The sequence below is a fragment of the Arachis hypogaea genome, chromosome 3 (genome assembly GCF_003086295.3).
Source record: "Arachis hypogaea cultivar Tifrunner chromosome 3, arahy.Tifrunner.gnm2.J5K5, whole genome shotgun sequence".
NCBI classification, from domain to species: Eukaryota; Viridiplantae; Streptophyta; class Magnoliopsida; order Fabales; family Fabaceae; genus Arachis; species Arachis hypogaea.
Window position 1 is genome coordinate 120,374,720 of NC_092038.1, and position 24,165 is coordinate 120,398,884.

Genomic DNA, 24,165 nt, shown 5'->3' on the forward strand with positions numbered 1-24,165 from the left:
TTTGGATTTAAGGATTATATGGTTTGATTTTGAGTTATTAAGAAAATGATTATATTTTGAGTATGATTTATTTAGAAAAGAATGAAGTATGTTTTGGGTTGGGATTGTTGATGGACGGAATGGGAGGTGTGATGATGATGATTGAATTTGAATGAAGGATAATGAGGGTTGATTTTAATTATGAATATTGAATGAATGTAAATGAATGATAATAAATTTGAGAATGAGTAAGGTATGGTTAATGGAAATGATGATATTGATGAGTTGGATGTGGAGAAGGTGGTAAGGTGCTAATCCCTCGATCTGTTCTCCCGCATTCTTTATGATTGTGATGAGTTGGATGTACGGAAGGTGGTAGGGCACAAATCCCTCAATTCATTCTCCTACACACTTTATGAATTGTATTTTGTGGGATGTGAGGAAGGTGGTAGGACACTAATCCTTCGATTTTTTCTCTCACACCCTATCTCTCTCTGTTTGCAAGGTGGTAGGACACTAATCCCTCGACCGGTATGGCACGGCCTCACTATGGGAAGGTGGTAGGGCACTAATTCCTCAATTTATTTCCCCTGGTGTCTGCCTTTAGGAGAAGGTGATAGAGCACTAATTTCCTGATGTTATGCCTCCTGAAGATGTGCAGATGAGAGACGGCATCCGGGTCAGCTACTGGAATATGTTGGGTTCTAGCAGTATAACCGACACGTGAGTTCAAGGCCAGCAGGACAGACATGCATCATGTTATATTTGTTTGTTTTGTTTGGGTGTGCTTAAGTGTTTTGATTTGCCTATCTGATGAATTCTATTTAACTAGTAACTGTGATACTTGTTGTAACTACTCTTTAAATGTGTTTGCCTTCTATTTGTTTGTGCTTGTGATTGATTTTTGTTTTGAAGTATTAGGGGTGAATTGATGATAGTAGTGATTTGTTTTGAATTGGGTCGGAGGTCGAGTTGATTTAATTGGGCCAGAGGCCGAGTTGATTTGATTTAGGCCAAAGGCCGGGATTAGTTGGATGAGTGATATGCTTGTTTGAAATGGTTTCTTAATAAGCGGTAAAACGTATGGAATGTTATTTTGTGTGAAATTTTATAAGAAAAATAATAGTTTTAGATTTGCATAATGAACTGACGACCACTGCAACTGAAAATAGTTTTATTTAAAATTTCTTCTTATAACAATTCTTAAACCCTCTGCTGAGAACTAGCGAGGATGATGTTCTCACCCCTACAAACTTCTCTTTTCAGGACCGAAGAGGAAGCTTGCGGAGTTTTTGTTAAGTTCCTAGATGTGCTGCTTCTGTTTGTATACACATGTTATAGATTTTGCTCGCCTTTATTATTATAATTTTGTAAGAGAGATAGGAGTTGTATGTTTTGTATATATATTATATTTCAAAGCTACTTATGTAAAAAGTTTTGTATATATGTACATGCTTGTTTGCTTTCAAGAAAAAGTATCTCCGGTTTTCAAAAGAATAGTTTATACGATCTCGAGTTTGCAAAGGGTCATATTTTATTAAGTATATGGAAGTCATCGTAATACTTCTCACTATTAGTGTGGCGCAGCCGGAAGCATGACATTCTGGTAGTAAAAATGTTATATTATGGTATCAGAGCATTTCGTTCCTGTTAGAGCCTTGGGAATATACTGGCTATCCTTCACTACATACTCTGAGTGTCTGTCGTGCAGTAAAACTTGTTTTAATGACAAGAGTTAGAGTTTCACATGCATGATTGTCTATTGATTAATGCTGTTAGTTGACCGTTGCACCCTCATGGTATTAGGTCTGGCCAACTTAATACTGATAATTTGTGTATATGAAAGCACTAATGGATTGTCATAGACGAAATAGAATTAATATGTTATGAGAATAACAGGTTTTGGAAACATTAGAGGTGATTTTTCACAATTAATTCGGTTTTGAATCGCAGTACCTGTTTGTATCCTGTGACTTGGTACACCGTCCTTTCTTTTATAATCACATTGAAGTCCTTTGTTCGGATTTCTTTCCTAAAAAGTGATTTGCTTATTTTTCAATCTTATTCCTTTGTTCGCATGTATCATTGCTTGACCTTGTTTGTAAATATCTGTTTGGGTCTTCTGAACTATCTCTCTTTGTTATTGTTTATACTTCTTTTCATGAATCTTGTACTATTTGATATGATCTTGAATTCATTCTCGCACAACAAACGATCATCGAATCATCTTGTAACTTCTACTTCACATCACACTTTTCTCTTATATTCAAATTATACGAGTTCTTGTTATTTGGAAATTATATATGCCAAAACTTTTTGTTTTTTTTCCTAATGTGTTCAAAAGTAAAGTTAGTTTAAATTTCTTCCATCTTGTATTAATTTTCAAGGACGAAAATTTTTGTAAGGTGGGTAGAATATAACAACTTGCATTTTCAAAAAAAAATCTAAATATAAATAAGTTATAATTTATTTTATTGATTGGAACTCCTTAGTTTTAGAAACTAATTTACTAAGAATAATTAAATTGATTTTATATTATTAAAGTTTAACTTGATTATGATTTATTCTATAAATTTAAACTATTTCTTAGAAATTATTTCATTAGGCAAAATTAAATTAATTTTTATAATTATTATTATCATTTGAATTTGGATAAATTAAGGTTATTATATAATTTTTCTACAACAAGATATTTTACATAATTGATTTTATGATAACTAAAGTTTAAATATATTAGAATTTTTATATGATTTTTATTATAACAAGATATTTCGAGAAAGGATGAAATTATTATTATTATTAAAATAAAGTTTAGTTAATATTATTATTAAGTTTAAAATCTGCCGGTATGAGTAAATATCGGTACTTTTCGATGAACTTAACTTTGCTAATATTTCATCATATATCTTTTATTATTATGTTACTAATGTCGTTTATATTAGTAACTCATACATATATATATATATATATATATATATATATATATATATATATATATATATATATATTATTACTCGTGTTTTAATATATCCAGTTTTCATAGTTATCCGTTTAAGATATTTATAAGTTGAATAGCTGACTCAGCAGCTTAAACGAGTGACATGTGGCCTTAATCACACTCGCCCCTTTATTAATCCCATCATATCATCATCTTCCTTCTTTCTTTTCTTTTCAACGGAACCAAGACAAAACAAAAGGGAGGGAGCCATGAGTGAGAGAGAACGAGAAGCAATGGAAGCTATAATCTTCAGCATTTGATTTTTTGAGTTTCGTAGCTTCGATAAAAAATCTAATACAATTAATGTTCGTATCTTCCTCCTCTTCACGTTGACGTCACTTTCGTTGGGGAGAAGTCACCGAAGAGAGCCACTGAACCTTCCATAGCCGCAGTTGTGAGGAGCGTCGCTGTCGAGCTGCCGCGTGAAAAGTCAGACAAGATAGAGAGAGAGAGTACACAATGGAGATAAGGGAAAGGTGTGGTAGGGTACTAATCCCCCGATGTTATGCCTCTTGGAGATGCCTAGTCGAAAGACAGCATCTAGGTTAGCTACCGGAATGTGTCGGATTCTGGCAGTATAACTGACACGTGAGCTCACGGCCAGTAGGACAGGCATCCATCATGTTATATTTGTTTGCTTTGTTTGGGTGTGCTTAAGTATTTTGATTTTTCTATCTGATAAATTCTGTTTAACTGGTAATTGTGATATTTACTATAACTATTCTTTAAATGTGTTTGTCTTGTATTTGTTTGTGCTTGTGATTGATTTCTATTTTGAAGTATTGGTGGTGGATTGATGATACGGTGACTTGTTTTGAATTGGGCCAGAGGTCGAGTTAATTTAATTGGACCAGAGACCGAGTTGATTTGATTTAGGTCAGAGGCCGGGATTGTTGGATCAGTGGTAAGCTTATTTGAATGCTTTCTTAGTAAGCGGTAAAACGTATGAAATATCTTTTTGTGTGAAATTTTATAAGAAAAATATAAGTTTTAGATTTATAATGAACAAATAATCTGAAAATAGTTTTATTTAAAATATCTTCTTATAATAATTCTTAAACCCTTTACTGAGAACCAGCGATGACGATATTCTCACCCCCTATAGACTTCTCTTTTCAGGACCGACGAGGAAGCTTGCAGAGTTTTGGTTAAGTTCCTAGATGCGTTGCTTCTGTTTGTATACATATGTTATAGAGTTTCCTTGCTTTTATTCTTATAATCTTGTAAGAGGGATATGAGTTATATGTTTTGTATGTATATTATATTTATAAGCTACTTATGTAAGAAGTTTTGTATATATGTACATGCTTGTTTTCTTTCAAGAAAAAGTATCTCCGGTTTTTAAAAGAATAATGTATACGGTCTCGAGTTTTGTAAAGGGTCATATTTTATTAAGTATATGGAAGTTGTTGTTATACTCCTCACTATCAGAGTGGCGCAGCCGGAAGCGTGACATTCTGGTAGTAAGGGAGCTGCACCAAAAGCACACTTTAAGGGATTTATTTTTAAATCTTTTCAATGCATTGTGTCAAAACCCTTTTGCAAATTTTCAAGATGTTGATGAACATCATTTGACTTAACCATCACATTATCGATATAGACCTCCATAAATTTTTCAATGTACTCATGTTGCCCCTGTATTCTTCAAACCAAAAGGCATCATAACCCTTTCATAAGTACCCAAAGCACCAGGACATCAAAAATCCATTTTTGATATATCATTTTTCGCAATAAAGATCTGATTATAACTAGAATAACCATCCAAAAAACTCAAAATCTCAATACCAGTAGCGGAATCAATCAACATGTCTACTATAGGCATAAAATACTCATCCTTAGGAGTTGCATTGTTTAAATCTCAAAAATTAATACACATGCAACTTTCCATTTTTCTTCTTGACAGGAACAATATTTGATACCCAATCAATGTATTGAGCAATCTGGATAAATTTAGTTTTCATTAGTCACTCAATCTCTTCTTTTATCTTAAGGTTTATCTTCGGTGCAAAATGCCTTGGAGCTTGCTTTACTGGTTGAGAAAATGGTGTTAGTGGCAATCGATGTTCCACTAAATATCAATCAAGACTAGGCATCTCAGTGTAATTCCAAACAAAATAATCTTTGTATTCAATCAAGAGTTTAATCAATTCTATTCAAAACTCTCCATTAATTTGTTTGCTAATATAAGTGGGCCTTACATCCCCATTAACACCTAAGTTAACTTCCTTGAGCAGATCTTGGGATTCGAATCCCTTCTCAACATGATTATCAATGATTGAGGTTTTCTCAAAACCTAAAGGCTCGAGATCATACATACAATCAAAAGAAAAATCTACTGAATCATGTGAAGAAACACTCACTTCATTAAGATCATCAACCAAAGTGTCACTTGAGTCAATTACAGAGCAAAGGCCTTAAGATACATCGACACCAGATTGGGTAACAATACTAGACCTCGGAATGGAAGTACATGCTGCAGAACACAAATCACTACCAGATTTGACTTTAGGAATCAAAATTGTCCTAGAAATCAAAGTACATATTGTTGAATTCAAATTCCTATTTGACTCAACTTCATCAGAAGAATCATCACTATGAACAGAAAAATATGCTGTGGAATTAAAACTACTTAAGTAATTTTTTAAAGAAAACAAATAGTTTGATACATCTCGACCATTAGCCATTGCGAAACATGACCAGTCGAGCTATTTAACTAAAAGCTATTACTCCCACCCTGTGGGAGTGTTATCTAACTTTGGATGTCGAAGCTTCACATTAAGTCCCTCTAAAGTCAAAAAGCAACCTTCACAGTTATAATAGTTAAGCATCCTGTCGACATTAAGAGGTTTCAACTTGTCATTACACACCTTAAAATCGATATGCAATTGTTCAACATAAAGACTATCATCTACCTTTATCGCTTTAGATTTTTGATGAGCGGATAATTTGTACGCTTTTTGTCATTGTTTTTAGTATGTTTTTAGTATATTTTAGTTAGTTTTTATTATATTTTTATTATTTTTTATTTAAAAATTCACTTTTCTAGACTTTACTATGAGTTTGTGTGTTTTTCTGTGATTTCAGGTATTTTCTGGCTGAAATTGAGGGACCTGAGCAAAGATCTGATTCAGAGGCTGAAAAGGACTGCAGATGCTATTGGATTCTGACCTCTCTGCACTCAAAGTGGATTTTCTGGAGCAACAGAAGCTCAATTGGTGCGCTCTCAACTGTGTTGGAAATTAGACATTCTGGGCAGCAATGTATAATAGTCCATACTTTACCCGAGATTTGATGGCCCAAACAAGCGTTCCAAGTCAGCTCAAGAATTTTGGCGTAAAACGCCGGAACTGGCACAAGAATGGGAGTTAAACGCCCAAACTGGCACAAAAGCTGGCGTTTAACTCCAAGAAAAGTCTCTACACGAAAATGCTTCAATGCTCAGCCCAAGCACACACCAAGTGGGCCCGGAAGTGGATTTTTATGTCATTTACTCATCTTTGTAAACCCTAAGCTACTAGTTCTCTACAAATAGGACCTTTTGCTATTGTATTTTCATCTTTTGATCACTTTTTAGATCTCTAGATCATCTTTGGATGTCTAGTTCTTAGATCATGGGGGCTGGCCTCTCGGCCATTCCTAGACCTTGTTCTTATGTATTTTCAACGGTGGAGTTTTTACACACCATAGATTAAGGTGTAGAGCTCTGCTGTACCTCGAGTATTAATGCAATTACTATTGTTCTTCTATTCAATTCAGCTTATTCTTGTTCTAAGATATCACTTGTTCCTCAACTTGATGAATGTGATGATCCGTGACACTCATCATCATTCTCACCTATGAACGTGTGCCTGACAACCACCTCCGTTCTACCTTAGATTGAGTGGATATCTCTTATGATCCTGCCACTTTGAATCTGCATAAACTAGAACATTACTAGAAGACTAACGAATCTTTTGACACACTTTATAAAATTGTCCCACCGGATATGCCAATTCGTTATGCAAATTTTTAATAAATCTGGGTTAGTTCGATATTTAATGATTTGGAAGCGAAATATACTCCTTTTTTGAATGAGTATAAAAAATTCTTCTTTAAACGAAACAAATAGAAAAGAGAAAAGAACTAAAGTTTTAAAGAAAAATGTTGAATTAAAAGGAAAGTAAATGCAGAAGATTAAAACTGAGAAATGAAAGCAAACAAACAAGGACCTTCGACAAAATCGAAGGACTTTAGTATTAAAATTGGTAATTTGAAATTCAAAGGAAAGAAAAAGAGTACATTGCAAAAGGGAAATAATTTGTATAAAAGAAAATTACAGATGAATTTGAAAAGAAATGTAAAGATTTGAAAGAATTCTATAGAAAATAAAGCTCATGGCAGACTCAGAAAGTCACTGAAAATGTGAGTGTGCGCAAGTATTTTCTGAAAAGATTCCAACCACGTTTCTTCTAAATCTTGTACATTTATAGACTTCTTCAACTAATCATATTTTGCTATATGTCCCCCATGAAAGACTTGATAAATAATTGTTTTGGCTAGATGCATAAGTCATGTAACCGTTTTTAGCTTTTTAGACCATCAAACCTAACACTATTTAACTGTTCTGTTTTCACTTTAACTTGATAAACCTCATCGAACCAATTACTTTTTTCCTATCGACAACTTTCTTTCGTTAAAAACTCATCAAGCTCAACAAAATTTGTCACATACCACCTTCGATGCCAATTTCAAAATATTCAACTAATAATTTATTTTATTTGACTAACAATAAGAATATAAAAAAAGTAAAATATATTGTTTTTTTTTTTTACAAAATCCAGTTTAATCTTTAATTTTCCCAACCAAAAACGGGTATTAAAATTGTAAGATATTTTTGCCGAGTTATTAAGTATATTTCACCAAATTACTTTCACCAAATTATAATAATTGCATGTTGCAATTGAATAGAGGTGAGAACGAGTGAATAAGATTGTTTTTGTCTATCTAATTCTGTCTAATCTGTTTTTGTAAGTCCCTGTCTCATTTTTATTTGTTCTTATTTTATTATTAAAATTAATAAATAAAATTAAATTTTAAAATTTATATATTTATAATTATATATGATCAGGACCGTTACAAGATTGGCATTGCAGACCATAACTCGGCAATTTACGTTACTAATCGGCGTTACAGTTACTAATCGGCAATCAATGTCATTTATTAAAAAGTGACGTTACAAATCAGCTCAACGGACTACTTCACAAATGAAACGTCTAAACTGACATTCACCCTTATTATTGCTCCTTAATACGGGCAATAAAGCAGGAACGTAACGGACTTATACACTATCATCTATAAAAAGGTATGATCTTCTATTCTAAGGAAGACATTGAATTCTCAATACTAACTTAAGCTTCGGAGTGCCTTTGCAGGTACACTCCCCTCTGTTTCTTGCTCAAAGCTCTACGCGATTGGACACACTCTTAGAGAAAAGCTTGGATTATCACAAGACCTGAAGGTCGGCACCGAAAGCAATAGCTCGGCGCCGACTCCCAGAGACTGAGCTCTCTCTCCAGGTATCCATACAAGAACAATTGGCGCCCACCGTGGGGCCTCGAAATAAACACCTTTCTTTCTATAGGCCCCATTTCCTTCCAATGGTTTCAAACTTACCAGCACCTTTGTAAACAAAGGTCATATAGTAAATCATTAAGGCCCGAAAAAGGCCGATCGATATCTATTTTCCCGATCAATATCCACCATCTCTATTTTTCAATTCAAATCTAGTATATCTATTTGCCGATATATATCTGTTTTTCCGATCTATATCTGTCATCTCGATTTTCCAAATTTATATGTTATATCTATTTGTCAATCTATATCTATTATATCTATTTGTCGATCTATATCTGTTTTCTGATCTATATCTGTCATCTCTATTTTTTAACTTACATCTGTTATATCTATTTTCCGATCTATATCTATCATCTCTACTTTCCGATCTTTATCAGTTATTTATATTTGCCGATCTTTATCAGTTATTTCTATTTGTCGATCTTTATCAGTTATCTCTATTTGCCAAATTATATCTGATATCTATATTTGCCGATCTATATCTGCTTTTTCAATCATTATCTCTCATCTCTGTATTTTTCAAATCATCTTATATATTTATTTGCCGATCTATATCTGTTTTTCCGATCATTATCTGTCATCTCTCTATTTTTCAATTCATCTCTGGTTTATCTATTTGTCGATCTATATCTTTTTTGTCGATCTATATCTATTTTGCCAATCTATATCTGCTTTTTCGATCATTATCTGTCATCTCTGTATTTTTTAAATCATCTGATATATTTATTTGCCGATTTATATCTGCTTTTTCGATCAATATATGTCATCTTTATTTTTCAATTCATCTATGGTATATCTATTTGCCAATCTAAGTCTGTTTTTTCGATCTATATCTGTTTTTTCGATCATTATCTGTCATCTCTTTATTTTCCAATTCATCTATGGTATATCTATTTGCCGATCTATATCTGTTTTTTCGATCATTATCTGTCATCTCTCTATTTTTCAATTCATCTCTGGTTTATCTATTTGCCGATCTATATCTTTTTTGTCGATCTATATCTGTTTTGCCGATCTATATCTGCTTTTTTCGATCATTATCTGTCATCTCTGTATTTTTCAAATCATCTGATATATTTATTTGCCGATTTATATCTGCTTTTCCGATCAATATCTGTCATCTTTATTTTTCAATTCATCTATGGTATATCTATTTGCCGATCTATATCTGTTTTTTCGATCTATATCTGTTTTTTCGATCATTATCTGTCATCTCTCTATTTTTCAATTCATCTCTGGTTTATCTATTTGCCGATCTATATCTGTTTTGCCGATCTATATCTGCTTTTTCGATCATTATCTGTCATCTCTGTATTTTTCAAATCATCTGATATATTTATTTGTCGATTTATATCTGTTTTTCCGATCAATATCTGTCATCTTTATTTTTTGATTCATCTATGGTATATATATTTGTCGATCTTTATCTATTTTTACGATCTATATCTGTTTTTCCGATCATTATCTATCATCTCTCTATTTTTCAATTCATCTCCGGTTTATCTATTTGCCGATCTATATCTGTTTTGCCGATCTATATCTGTCATCTTTATTTTTTAATTTATATCAGTTATCTCTATTTTCCGATTTATATCAGTCATATCTATTTTTCAATTTATATATCAGTCATCTCTATTTGCCGATCTATATCTATTGTCTGATTTATATCAATCATCTTTATTTGCCAATTTATATTAAAAATCTCTATTCGCTAATCTATAACATCACTCTATTATCCGATTTATATCGGTCATCTCTATTTTCCGATTTATATCAATCATCTCTATTTTCCTATTTATATCTGTTATCCCTATTTGCCCATTTATATCTGTTATATCTATTTGTCGATCTATATATATTTTTCTAATATATATCTGTCATCTCTATTTTTCAACTTATATCTGTTATCTCTATTTTTTAATTCTATATCTGTCGTCTCTATTTTTCAATTTGTATCTGATATATCTATTTGCCGATCTATATCTGTTATCTCTATTTTTCTGATCTATATGTCATCTCTATTTTTCGATTTATATCCGTTATCCCTATTTGCCGATCTATATCTGTTATCTGATTTTCTGATCTATATGTCATTTCTACTTTCCAATTTATATATGTTATCTGTATTTGCCGATCTTTATCAGCTATCTCTAGTTGCCAATTTATATCTGATATCTCTATTTGCCAATTTATATCTGATCTCTCTATTTGCCGATCTATATCTGATTTTCCGATCTACATCTCTTATATCTATTTGCCAATTTATATCTGATCTCTCTATTTGCCGATCTATATCAGATTTTCCGATCTACATCTGTTATATCTATTTGCCGATCTATTTATGTCATCTCTACTTTCTGATTTATATCTGTTATCTTTATTTGTCGATCTTTATCAGTTATCTCTAGTTGTCAATTTATATCTGATATCTCTATTTGCCAAATTATATCTGATATCTCTATCTGCCGATCTAAATCTAATTTTTCGATCTATATCTATTATATCTATTTGCCGATCTAAATCTGTCATCTCTATTTGCCGATTTATATCTGTTATCTTTATTTGCCAATCTATATCTGTTATATCTATTTTTCGATCCATATTTATCATCTCTATTTGCAGATATGTTATCTCTAATTGTCGATCAACATCTGTTATCTCTATTTTCCGATCTATATCTGTCATCTCTATTTGCCGACCTATATCTGTCATCTCTATTTGTCGACCTATATCTGTTATCCCTATTTGCTGACTTGTATCTTTTTTTTTCTATTTTCAAATCTATATCTATTATCTCAGTTTCAGATTTATATCAATCATTATCAGTCATTGTCAAATCTATATCAACTATCATCAGATCTATATCAACAATCTTTAATCAATTATCCGTTCGCGATAATTCTTCAGTTCAAAGTCGCATCGTTTACACATGCGCAATCAAACTCAATCTTTAATCAATTATCCGTTCGCGATAATTCTTCAGTTCAAAGTCGCATCGTTTACACATGCGCAATCAAACACAATCTTTAATCAATTATCCGTTCGCGATAATTCTTCAGTTCAAAGTCGCATCGTTTACCGTTCGCGATAATTCTTCAGTTCAAAGTCGCATCGTTTACACATGCGCAATCAAACACAATCTTTAATCAATTATCCGTTCGCGATAATTCTTCAGTTCAAAGTCGCATCGTTTACACATGCGCAATCAAACACAATCTTTAATCAATTATCCGTTCGCGATAATTCTTCAGTTCAAAGTCGCATCGTTTACACATGCGCAATCAAACACAATCTTTAATCAATTATCCGTTTGCAATAATTCTTCAGTTCAAAGTCACATCGTTTACACATGCGCAATCAAAACACAATCTTTAATCAATTATCCATTCGCGATAATTCTTCAATTCATAGTCGCATCGTTTACACATGCACAGTCAAACTCAATCTTCAATTCCGAACTATGACTATCAACAGTCAACAAACTCAATCACATATCATACAAGTACAAACACTGATCCATTCGCAACAACTCTTCAATTCAAAGTCGCATCGTTTACACATGCGCATTCAAACTCAATCAAATCACCAAACAACGGTGAACTAACTCAATATTCTCGCCCAACCAATTCACTTTTATCAAAATCGTCTCAGCAACTATTCAAATTAACTATTCAGTTCCATGAAAAACCCAACCGTTGCATCTATTAAATCAACGGTTCAAAATTACATTGGAAAAATCAAAGGCACAATTAATGACAAGACTACCACACTTTCCACTACACGTTAACTTCAAATCACGTCTGAAATTCAAATTATTCATTATTTTAATAAAGTAAGTTGATCTGGGGGCTCCATACCTATAACTCAAATCGCCGAGTTATAACTAAAAAAAGCTCAACCTGCTTTATCAAAATATAGTCAGGCTAAGCTTGGGGGCTATGATCAGGACCGTTACAAGATCGGCATTGCAGACCATAACTCGGCAATTTACGTTACTAATCGGCGTTACAGTTACTAATCGGCAATCAATGTCATTTATTAAAAAGTGACGTTACAAATCAGCTCAACGGACTACTTCACAAAATGAAACGTCTAAACTGACATTCACCCTTATTATTGCTCCTTAATACGGGCAATAAAGCAGGAACGTAACGGACTTATACACTATCATCTATAAAAAAGTATGATCTTCTATTCTAAGGAAGACATTGAATTCTCAATACTAACTTAAGCTTCGGAGTGCCTTTGCAGGTACACTCCCCTCTGTTTCTTGCTCAAAGCTCTACGCGATTGGACACACTCTTAGAGAAAAGCTCGGATTATCACAAGACCTGAAGGTCGGCACCGAAAGCAATAGCTCGGCGCCGACTCCCAGAGACTGAGCTCTCTCTCCAGGTATCCATACAAGAACAATATACATAATATAAATTAAACTGAAAATTTAGTAATTTTATTACATTTGTTATGTATATAGGCGATGAGTATTTTTCTAAATTCGACTTTGTTCCATCTAAAACTCTATCTCTTTCAAAATCCACCTCAATACTAACATTTTATTTAGATGTTCGAAAGAAAATGGAAAGAAAGAAAATAAGAGAAAAGAAAATAAGAAGAAAGAAAATGAAAGAAAAAGTTGAATTATTTATGTATTATTTGGATGAATAGAAAATAAATAGAAAAAAATAAAGAAAATTTTTTTTATTTAGATAAAAAAGTGAAAAAAATTATAATAATATAAAATTACTTTAATACCCTTATCATAAAATAAAATATAAATATTTTTATTTATTCATGTTTTATTACATTTTATAAATATTATAAAATATTATAATTTTATATATTTGATTTAAATTATTTATCTAATACATATAATGTTTAAATATAAATCTCTATTATAATAATATATTAAACTAAATTTATATTAATAATTACTAATAATAATATAACTAAGGGTAATATTAAAGTACAAAAATATAGTATTTTTTTCTTGTGATAAAAGAAAATTTTTTTAGTGAAACTACTCTTAAATTTTTTTTCCTATTTTTTTAATAATCAAACAAAAAAGAAACATCATTTTTTATTTATTTTCATTCTATTTATTTTCTTTTCATCATCATCTATCAAACCAAATATAGTGTAAGTCGGATAATTATTCTATTTCGATCGAATAGGTCCGATCAGGCAATATGCCAGTTTAGATAGTATTGTGACTCCTAAATTAGGCACTGATACGTGGGTCCTAAATCCTAATTCTTATCTCCCCCGATCCTACCCATAGAATACATGATTGGCGCCTGTAGGTTAGACGCTTAAATTTTGTCAACTTTGGTACTACATACTATTGTGTCAAATGCACATTTTATTGATGCCTTCGTAAAGGGATGAATATAAAGCCTGAAGGGACCCATGTGAGATTTCTTAAATCTTTATAATGCGTACCTGCACAAACTACTAAATGTATCATGCATGTATGTTTATTTGCGTTCTTTTTCACAAAATAAATAAGATAACTTCATGTTATATATATCTTTTTGATAATTATGACTAAAGTTTAATTTTAATATATTAATAGTATAATAATTTTTTAATTATATTTTTTTAGATAATTATTTACGTGTTTAATATAAAAATAATATAGTTAATTATAAATGTAGAACTATTTTATATTTATAATATTTTATTAAAATTAATTAAATTATTATAACTAGTAAGAACAAAGTAATTTGTTTGCAAGTTGCCTACCCTCCTAAAAGAAAAGGAAAGAAAAGATTGACAAGTAGTTTTGATGCATCAAATCATGAATGATATGGTGCAGGATCATATTAACTGGCCATTTTAGTTTAGATTCGTGGCAAAGCAATGATAATTAATAAGTAGCTTAACTATATATATTGATGCCGTACTGCCACTTGTTGTAACTTACATGTTGATATCATCATAATAATTGTCATTTATGGGAGTCGCCACACGCAAATCCAAATTGACAACTGGATGATTACAATGTCTAATTGTCTATGCAAGTGTATGGACTATGGAGATAGGTAGGTCTAGGTGATCTTCTTTGTATGGGTGAGATTTGTACGTTATTAAATTATGCATGTCAACTAGTTCTTTATTGTATATTATTCTATTAGGATATACTAAAATTAATTATCAGTAATAAATATATATTAAAATATAAAATATATATTAAAAATAAATTAAATTATATATATTTATATAAAAATACATAATAATTGATTTTAATGACAGTATTTTTTATAAATATATATAATTTAATTTATTTTAAATATATATTTTATATTTTATTATATATTTTATATTATTAATAATTAATTTTAATATATAAATAATATTTTTATATATTATTTAATTAAAGAGTTAACTTTTTTCAATTAACATTAATTAATTTTTTAAAATTATTTTTTATTAGAAAAATTTTAAATTTTAAATTTTAATTTTAAATTTTAAATTTTAAAATTAAAAAAAGAATTAACAAAATAATATTATAATAAAAAATAAATAATATTAATTACTTCATTATATTTATTCAATAATGATTTTCTCTCTCGTTAGGAGGACAAAAATATATCAACTATTATTAAACTAATAAAAAAAATTACGCAACCAAAATAATAAAAAGAGGAGAAGGTAGTTTTTAGGTCGAGAATCAATTTTTAAGGACTTTTTAAGGAAGACATTGGAGTCTATAGGTTTTTTGGACAGAAATTAACTAGACGAGTCATAGGAATAGCAACATATTCCTATGAAGCGGAGACATGCCCCGCCCCTGCCACCGCCTTCGCCCTAGCTCCTCCATAAATTAGTCCCTGTCTCTACGATGAATAATAGGAATCTTGTATTCGTCAGAGACTTGGATATCTGTAGATTTAATAAAAACAAAAAAAATTAAAAACATAAAAAGAGGATTAAGTATTTTTTATTTCTAACGTCTTGAGTCAAAATCAAAATTATCTCCGATCTTTGTTTTATTAATATCATTTTCAACGTTATAAAACATTATAAAATTACGATTTTTCTAATTTTTTGACCAAAATACCCTCTTTTGAACCAACTTTTCCCTAACATTCATGACAACATGACCTTCTTCTACCCTCACAAAACTTATGTTCAGGAATTCTCCACCAAATCCCAACTCTTTCAGGACTCACTCTTTTAAATCTTGACGCTCTTCTACCCTCTCATCGCCGGCCTCCGAGACGCCGCCACCATCCACTACAACGACCAAGGAGCCTTCTTCATCCAATCACGAACCCAAACACCTATCTCTCAGATCCTCTCCCCCTAATTTCGACATCATCCATAATCTTCTCCCAACTACCGACTCCGAAACCCTGCAACTCTTCAACACCTCCTTGCTTCTTGTCCATTTTACCTTGTTCGGTTGTGGCGCCACTGCCATCACCATCTCCCTCACTCACAAGATCGTTGACTTTGTAGCCTTGATCACTCTCCTCAAAGCTTGGACCGCTGTTTGCATTGGCAGAGACACCCAGCCGGTGGTCCCCGAACTCACCATCAAATTTGCTATCTTCTCCCGGAGAGAGATTATTTCCACCGGGATGTTAGGTTCCGTGAACATCGCGGTAGAGAAGTTCATAACGAGGAGACTCATTTTTAGGTCCTTGAATGTAGAAGAGCTCAAGAAGAGGGTGAAAAGTGGGGGGTGTGTGATGACGCTTCAGTTTGAGATGTCGAGGGTTGAGGTAGTGCTTGGTCTCATTTGGAGATGCACATTGTTATCTTCAAAATGTAAAACACCTTCAGCGTTGTTCCAGGCAGTGACCTGCGACCACGAATGGAACCTCTGATTCCAGAGACAATGTTGGGAAACTTCATGTGGGTGTTTGTAGGGTGGTACACGAAATCGTGAGTTCACACTTCTCTCACAACTCCGCGCAGCTGACCAACAAGTGCACTGGGTCGTCCAAGTAATACCTTACGCGAGTAAGGGTCGATCCCACAGAGATTGTCAGCTTGAAGCAAGCTATGGTCATCTTATAAATCTCAGTCAGAAAGATTTAAATGGTTATGAGGTTTTGATAATTAAAAGAGAAATAAAACATAAAATAGGATAGAGATACTTATGCAATTCATTGGTGGGAATTTCAGATAAGCGTACGGAGATGCTTTGTTCCCTCTGAGCCTCTGCTTTCCTATTGTCCTTATCCAATCATGCGTACTCCCTTCCATGGCAAGCTGTATGTTGGTAGATCACCGTTGTCAATGGCTACCATCCGTCCTCTCAATGAAAACATGTCTGCTACGGTTTCTCGCATGGCTAATCAGCTGTCGGTTCTCGATCGTGTCGGAATAAGATCCATTGATCCTTTTGCACACTGTCACTGCGCCCAACAGTCATGAGTTTGAAGCTCGTCACAGTCATCCCATCCCAGATCCTACTCAGAATACCACAGACAAGGTTTAGACTTTCTGGATCTCAAGAATTCTGTTAATTGATTCTAGCTTATACCACGAAGAATCTGATCTCACAGAATGGAAGGCTCTGTTGTCAGGAGAGGCAACCATGCGTCGTGAACCAAGAGGCTAAGAGTCACACACTCAAGCTCTCGCAGATAGAATGGAGGTGGTTGTCAGGCATGCGTTCATAAGGGAGGATGATGATGAGTGTCACGGATCATCACATCCATCAGGTTGAAGTACGAGTGAATATCTTAGAACAAGAATAAGTGTGAATTGAATAGAAGAACAATAGTATTTTGTATTAATTCATGAGGAACAGCAGAGCTCCATACCTTAATCTATGAGGTGTAAAAACTCCACTGTTGAAAATACATAAGTGATGAAGGTCCAGGCATGGCCCAATGGCTACCCCCCAAAACGTGATCAAGAGATCAAAAGTGATCCAAAGATAGTCTCAAAAATGATCTAAAGATATGAATACAATAGTAAAAAGTGCTATTTATACTAAACTAGTAAATTAGGTTTACAGAAAATGAGTAACTAAGTGTAGATAGTGCAGAAATTCACTTCCGGGGCCCACTTGGTGTGTGTTTGGGCTGAGCATTGAAGCTTTCACGTGCATAGGTTCTTCTTGGAGTTTAAACACCAGTTTTGGTGCCAGTTTGGTCGTTTAACTCCAGCTTTGGTGCTAGTTCTGGCGTTTTAACCCAAAAAAGGATCTCTAGTGGGCGTTTGGACGCCAGTTTGGGCCATCAAATCTCGGGCAAAGTATGGACTATTATGCATTGATGGAAATCCCAAGATGTCTACTTTCCAACGCAATTGAAAGCGTGTCAATTGGGTCTCTATAGCTTCATAAAATCCACTTCGAGTGCAGGGAGGTCAGAATCCAACATCATCTTCAGTCCTTTCTCAGCCTCTGACTCAGATTTTTGCTCAAGTCCCTCAATTTCAGCCAGAAAATACCTGAAATCACAGAAAAACACACAAACTCATAGTAAAGTCTAGAAAAGTGAATTTTAACTAAAAACTAATAAAAATATACTAAAAACTAACTAAAACATACTAAAAATAATGCCAAAAAGCGTATAAATTATCCGCTCATCACAACACCAAACTTAAATTGTTGCTTGTCCCCAAGCAACTGAAAATCAAATAAGATAAAAAGAAGAGAATATGCAATGAACTCCAAAAACATCTATGAAGATCAGTATTAATTAGATGAGCGGGGCTTTAGCTTTTTGCCTCTGAATAGTTTTGGCATCTCACTCTATCCTTTGAAATTCAGAAAGATTGGCTTCTATAGGAACTCAGAATCTAGATAGTGTTATTGATTCTCCTAGTTAAGTATGATGATTCTCGAACATAGCTACTTTATGAGTCTTGGCTGTGGCCCAAAGCACTCTGTCTTCCAGTATTACCACCGGATACATACATGCCACAGACACATAACTGGGTGAACCTTTTCAGATTGTGACTCAGCTTTGCTAGAGTTCCCAATTAGAGGTGTCCAGGGTTCTTAAGCACACTCTTTTTGCTTTGGATCACACTTTATTTTTTTTTCTTTTCTCTCTCTTTTTTTTCGTTTTTCTCTCTCTTTCTTTTTTTTTTGTATTCACTGCTTTTTCTTGCTTCAAGAATCATTTTTATGATTTTTTAGATCCTCAGTAACATGTATCCTTTTTCATCATTCTTTCAAGAGCCAACATTCATGAACAACAAATTCAAAAGATTTATGCACTGTTCAAGCATACATTCAGAAACCAAAATATTGCCACCACATCAAAATAATTAATCTGTTATAAAATTTAAAATTCATGTAATTCTTCTCTTTTTCAATTAAGAACATATTTCATTTAGGAAAGGTGATGGATTCATAGGACATTCATAACTTTAAGGCATAGACACTAAGACACTAATGATCATAAGACACAAACATAGATAAACATAAGCATGATTTTTCGAAAAACATAAAAATAAAGAACAAGGAGATTAAAGAACGGGTCCACCTTAGTGATGGCGGCTTGTTCTTCCTCTTGAAGATCTTATGGAGTGCTTGAGCTCCTCAATGTCTCTTCCTTGCCTTTGTTGCTCCTCTCTCATGATTCTTTGATCTTCTCTAATTTCATGGAGGAGGATGGAATGTTCTTGGTGCTCCACCCTTAGTTGTCCCATGTTGGAACTCAATTCTCCTAGGGAGGTAGTGATTTGCTCCCAATAGTTTTGTGGAGGAAAGTGCATCCCTTGAGACATCTCAGGGATTTCATGATGAGAGGGGTCTCTTGTTTGCTCCATCCTTTTCTTAGTGATGGGCTTGTCCTCATCAATGAGGGTGTCTCCCTCTATGTCAACTCCAACTGAATAACAGAGGTGACAAATGAGATGAGGAAAGGCTAACCTTTCCAAGGTAGAGGACTTGTCCGCCACCTTATAAAGTTCTTGGGATATAACCTCATGAACTTCTACTTCCTCTCCAATCATGATGCTATGAATCATGATAGCCCGATCTATAGTAACTTCGGACCGGTTGCTAGTCGGAATGATTGAGCGTTGGATAAACTCCAACCATCCTCTAGCCACGGGTTTGAGGTCATGCCTTCTCAGTTGAACCGGCTTTCCTCTTGAATCTCTCTTCCATTGAGCGCCCTCTTCACAAATGTCCATGAGGACTTGGTCCAACCTTTGATCAAAGTTGACCCTTCTAGTGTAGGGGTGTTCATCTCCTTGCATCATGGGCAAGTTGAATGTCAACCTTACTTTTTCCGGACTAAAATCCAAGTATTTCCCCCGAACCATTGTAAGCCAATTCTTTGGGTCCGGGTTCACACTTTGATCATGGTTCTTAGTGATCCATGCATTAGAATAGAACTCTTGAACCATTAAGATTCCGACTTGTTGAATGGGGTTGGTAAGAACTTCCCAACCTCTTCTTCGGATCTCATGTCGGATCTCCGGATATTCACTCTTTTTGAGTTTGAAAGGGACCTTGAGGATCACCTTCTTCACGGCCACAACTTCATAGAAGTGGTCTTGATGCACCCTTGAGATGAATCCCTCCATCTCCCATGACTCGGAGGTGGAAGCTTTTGCCTTCCCTTTCCTCTTTCTAGAGGTTTCTCCGGCCTTGGATGCCATAAATGGTTATGGAAAAACAAAAAGCAATGCTTTTACCACACCAAACTTAAAAGGTTTGCTCGTCCTTGAGCAAAAAAAGAAAGAAGAGAGTAGAAGAAGAAGAAATGAAGGAGATGGATGAGGCTTTGTGGTTCGGCTAAGGGGAAGAAGTAGTGTTTAGGTTGTGTGAAAATGAAGGAGTGAAGATGGGTTTATATAGGAGTGGAGAGGGGGTGTATGGTTCGGTCATGTATGGTTGGGTTTGGGAGGGAAAGTGGTTTGAATTTGAATGGTGAGGTAGGTGGGGTTTTATGAAGGATGGATGTGAGTGGTGAAGAGAATAGTGGGATTTGATAGGTGAGGGGTTTTTGGGGAAGAGGTATTGAGGTGATTGGTGAATGGGTGAAGAAGAAGAGAGAGAGTGGTGGGGTAGGTAGGGATCCTGTGGGGTCCACAGATCCTGAGGTGTCAAGGAAAATTCATCCCTGCACCAAGTGGCGAGCAAAAATGCTCTTTATGCCAATTCTGGCGTTAAACGCTGGGCTGGTGCCCATTTCTGGCGTTTAACACCAATTTCTTGCCCTTTCCTGGCGTTTAACGCCAGTCTGGTGCCCCCTTTCTGGCGTTAAACGCCCAGAATGGTGCCAGATTGGGCGTTAAACGCCCATTTGCTGCTCTTACTGGCGTTTAAACGCCAGCAAGGTCTTCCTCCAGGGTGTGCTATTTTTTTTTTCTGTTTTTGCTTCTTCAATTGATTTTGTGACTTCCCATAATCATCAACCTATAGAAAATATAAAATAACAAAGGAAAAATAGATAAATATAACATTGGGTTGCCTCCCAACAAGCGCTTTTTTAATGTCAGTAGCTTGACAATGGGCTCTCATGGAGCCTCACAGATACTCAGAGCAATGTTGGAACCTCCCAACACCAAACTTAGAGTTTGAATGTGGGGGCTCTGTTTGACTCTGTTTTGAGAGAAGCTCTTCATGCTTCCTCTCCATGGTGACAGGGGATATCCTTGAGCCTTAAACACAAAGGATTCTTCATTCACTTGAATGATCAATTCTCCTCTGTCAACATCAATCACAGCCTTTGCTGTGGCTAGGAAGGGTCTGCCAAGGATGATGGATTCATCCATGCACTTTCCAGTCTCTAGGACTATGAAATCAGTAGGGATGTAATGGTCTTCAACTTTTACCAGAACATCCTCTACAAGTCTATAAGCTTGTTTTCTTGAATTGTCTACCATCTCTAGTGAGATTTTTGCAGCTTGCACCTCAAAGATCCCTAGCTTCTCCATTACAGAGAGGGGCATGAGATTTATGCTTGACCCTAGGTCACACAGAGCCTTCTTGAAGGTCATGGTGCCTACTGTACAAGGTATTGAGAACTTCTCAGGGTCCTGTCTCTTTTGAGGTAATCTCTGCCTAGTCAAGTTATCCAGCTCTTTGGTGAGCAAAGGGGGTTCATCCTCCCAAGTCTCATTACCAAATAACTTGTCATTTAGCTTCATGATTACTCCAAGGTACTTGGCAACTTGCTCTTCAGTGACATCTTCATCCTCTTCAGAGGAAGAATACTCATCAGAGCTCATGAATGGCAGAAGTAAATTCAATGGAATCTCTATGGTCTCAGTGTGAGCCTCAGATTCTCATGGTTCCTCATTAGGGAACTCATCGGAGGCCAGTGAACGTCCATTGAGGCCTTCCTCAGTGGCGCTCACTGCCTCTTCCTCCTCTTCAAATTCGGACATGTAGGTCATGTTAATGGCCTTGCACTCTCCTTTTGGATTCTCTTCTGTATTGCTTGGAAGAGTGCTAGGAGGGAGTTCAGTAATTTTCTTACTCAGCTGACCCACTTGTGCCTCCAAGTTTCTAATGGAGGACCTTGTTTCAGTCATGAAACTTTGAGTGGTTTTGATTAGATCAGAGACCATGGTTGCTAAGTCAGAGTGGCTCTGCTTAGAATTCTCTGTCTGTTGCTGAGAAGATGATGGAAAAGGCTTGCCATTGCTAAACCTGTTTCTTCCACCATTATTGTTGTTGAAACCTTGTTGAGGTCTCTGTTGATCCTTCCATGAGAGATTTGGATGATTTCTCCATGAAGGATTATAGGTGTTTCCATAGGGTTCTCCCATGTAATTCACCTCTTCCATTGAAGGGTTCTCAGGATCATAAGCTTCTTCTTCAGATGAAGCATCCTTAGTACTGCCTGGTGCAGCTTGCATTCCAGACAGACTTTGAGAAATCATATTGACTTGCTGAGTCAATATTTTGTTCTGAGCCAATATGGCATTCAGAGTATCAATCTCAAGAACTCCTTTCTTCTGATTTGTCCCATTGTTTACAGGATTCCTTTCAGAAGTGTACATAAATTGGTTATTTGCAACCATTTCAATCAGTTCTTGAGCTTCTGCAGGCGTCTTCTTCAGATGAAGAGAGCCTCCAGCAGAACTATCCAATGACATCTTGGACAGTTCAGACAGACCATCATAGAAGATACCTATGATGCTCCATTCAGAAAGCATGTCAGAAGGACACTTTCTGATCAATTGTTTGTATCTTTCCCAAGCTTCATAGAGGGATTCACCTTCCTTTTGTCTGAAGGTTTGGACTTCCACTCTAAGCTTACTCAATTTTTGAGGTGGAAAGAACTTTGCCAAGAAGGCATTGACTAGCTTTTCCCAAGAGTTCAGGCTTTCTTTAGGTTGTGAGTCCAACCATATCCTAGCTCTGTCTCTTACAGCAAAAGGGAATAGCATACGTCTGTAGACCTCAGGGTCAACCCCATTGGTTTTGACAGTGTCACAGATTTGCAAGAACTCAACTAGAAACTGGTGAGGATCTTCTAATGGAAGTCCATGAAACTTGCAATTCTGTTGCATTAGAGAAACTAATTGAGGCTTAAGCTCAAAGTTGTTTGCTCCAATGGTAGGGATAGAGATGCTTCTCCCATAGAAGTCGGGAGTAGGTGCAGTAAAGTCACCCAGCACCTTCCTTGCATTGTTGGCATTGTTGTTGTTTTCAGCTGCCATGTCTTCTTCTTTGAGGGTTTCTGTTAGGTCCTCTACAGAGAATTGTGCTTTAGCTTCTCTTAGCTTTCGCTTCAAGGTCCTTTCAGGTTCAGGGTCAGCCTCAACAAGAATGCTTTTGTCTTTGCTCCTGCTCATATGAAAGAGAAAAAAAAAAGAAAATATGGAATCCTCTATGTCACAGTACAGAGATTCCTTGAGGTGTCAGAGGAAAAGAAAAATAGAAGGAAGAGGTAGAAAATTCGAACTTATCAAGGAAAGATGGAGTTCGAATTGTGCATTGAGGAGTAGTGTTAGTCCATCAATAGAAGGATGTGAGAAGAGGGGAAGAAATTTTCGAAAATTAAGTAAGAGATTTTAAAAACATTTTGAACAACACTAATTGATTTTCGAAAACTAAGAGTGGAAAAGAAATCAAGTGATTTTTGAAAAAGATTTTGAAATAAGAAATTAAAAATATATGATTGAAAACTATTTTGAAAAAGATGTGATCAAGAAGATATGATTTGAAAAACAATTTAAAAAGATTTGATTTTAAAAATTAATGACTTGGCTAACAAGAAAAGATATGATTCAAACATTAAACCTTTCTCAACAGAAAAGGCAACATACTTGAAAGAAAGTATTTTTGAAAATGGAAAGAAATTTATTTTGAAAAAGATTTGATTTTGAAGATTTGATTTGAAAAAGATTTGATTTTGAAAAATTTTGAAAACTTGAAAAAAATTGGCATAAAAAACAAAATCTTCCCTCTTGTGCCATCCTGGCGTTAAACGCCCAGAATAGTGCACATTCTGGCGTTTAACGCCCAAAACTCACCCCTTTTGGGCGTTAAACGCCCAGCCAAGTACCCTGGCTAGCATTTAAACACCAGTTTTTCTTCTTCACTGGGCGTTTTGAACGCCCAACTTTTTCTGTGTAATTCCTCTGCAGTATGTTCTGAATCTTCAATTCTTTGTATTATTGACTTGAAAAGACACAAA

General features: G+C 34.7%; 1 non-coding gene across 1 annotated transcript; it reads left to right on the forward strand.

The window, feature by feature from the left end:
- The first annotated feature begins 22,672 nt into the window (after positions 1 to 22,672).
- LOC112793389 (small nucleolar RNA R71) lies at positions 22,673 to 22,780 on the forward strand. The gene has a single exon (XR_003198083.1). It is a non-coding gene; the product is annotated as a small nucleolar RNA R71 (small nucleolar RNA).
- Positions 22,781 to 24,165: the final 1,385 nt, after the last annotated feature.